This window comes from Phaethon lepturus, unplaced genomic scaffold (genome assembly GCF_000687285.1).
Source record: "Phaethon lepturus isolate BGI_N335 unplaced genomic scaffold, ASM68728v1 scaffold9455, whole genome shotgun sequence".
NCBI lineage: Eukaryota > Metazoa > Chordata > Aves > Phaethontiformes > Phaethontidae > Phaethon > Phaethon lepturus.
In genome coordinates, this window is record NW_010542637.1 from 30,127 (window position 1) to 31,600 (window position 1,474).

The 1,474-nt window shown below is 42.0% G+C and overlaps 1 protein-coding gene across 1 annotated transcript in view; it reads right to left on the reverse strand.

Annotated features, from left to right (window-relative positions):
• The window catches only part of LOC104621567 (TBC1 domain family member 12-like), a 45,786-nt gene that overhangs the window by 28,969 nt on the left and 15,343 nt on the right, over positions 1–1,474 (reverse strand). The gene's annotated exons all lie outside the window — the stretch shown is intronic.

Sequence of the window (1,474 nt, forward strand, 5' to 3'; positions counted from 1 at the left end):
TCTGGAAAGAGGATTTATTCTTCACTTACAGCATTTGCTGTATTTTAAAGTACATTTCCTGCTCAAACTGAATGCATTCACGTTTGTTGCTCTTAAATTCCAGCAGTATCAGGGTCTCTGACCATGCAGCATAGTTTTACAATTAGGAACTGTTAGTGTTTGTAAGACATTGTATAGCTTTCAGACACAAACTTTTTCAGTTCCCAGAATGTTTTTTGTGTTACTTGGGAAACAAGCAAGTGCCTGTCACAAAAATCCCTTCTGTGCAAGTTTGCACGAATGGACTCTACAGATACTGGTGTTTAGTGGAAGATCTAGCCACCAGAAAACAGCAAGCTGGAGAGCAGAAGCAGAAGCTGCTAAAGCGTGAAAGTCTCCCAGGAATCTGTAAATTCAAGACTAGAGGTCCTGTGGAATCCAGGAGAACCGAGAAACTCAGAACACCAAGACTCTGCTCAGTCTCTCCAAGGCCACCAGCACACACTACCATCAACAACAGCTTGTTAAAAAAAAAAAAAAAAGGAAAGAGACTGCATTCAAGAAAGCAGCAGCTGCTATAGACAGGCAGGGAGTATGGGATTACACACACACCTAATGAATGAGATAGTGCCCTGAGACTTTTTTTTTTTTGAACGCCCACATGGAAGCTGCTGGTGCATCAGTACACTCTTCCACTTCTGTGGAGGTCTCCCAGCTGTTGTTCCAGCCCACTAAGCAAGTAAGCATTTTTGGGAATAATCGCTTGCACTGTATGAATAGTCACCTGCTATTAATGGAATCAAGCTGTTGCTATTGATAATAGCTTAATTAATACAAGGTGTTCTAGTAAGCATTATTTGTGATCCATGCATCTCACAACTCCGCCACCATCAGGGAAACCTGCAATATCTTAGTCCATACCTGTGGAAGCAAAGTAAGCACCCAGAACACAAACTAGCAGTTTTGGACACATGACCTGGAAGGAAGGGCTAACGAAAAAGCCAAGTCATGATACCAACATTTTTAAAAGACACTGTCCTCAGTCAATCCCAGGATGTGTACCATTAGTGAAATGAACAGGTCCATCCATAAAAGAAAAAAGATGCAAAAGGTGTGCTTACGTAAATAGCAAAGGCTCATTTCAGAAGTACAAGACACCTTTCACAGACCTCTTTCATTGTCTTGTCTTCTTGGCCATTCTTTGAATACTCCTCTTCCCCTCCTGAAGACAAAGTATTCTAAAGACCAACATGTCCCTAAATGCTACACTACAGCTTTGTCCTTAAATCTGTAACTACTGCAGCAGCTGTATTTGAAACTGAATTGGAGGAGATTTTTTTTCCCCAAAAGTAGGTATGCAGGAAGATACATTCTGGAGTACCATTCTTGAAATACGAAATAGCTCATGCGTCCTGACTTCGTGGATAGCAATAATCACCTGGTCTCTGCACATACTACGGAATTCTGCCAGGATTACCTGGCGGGTCAGCCCCCG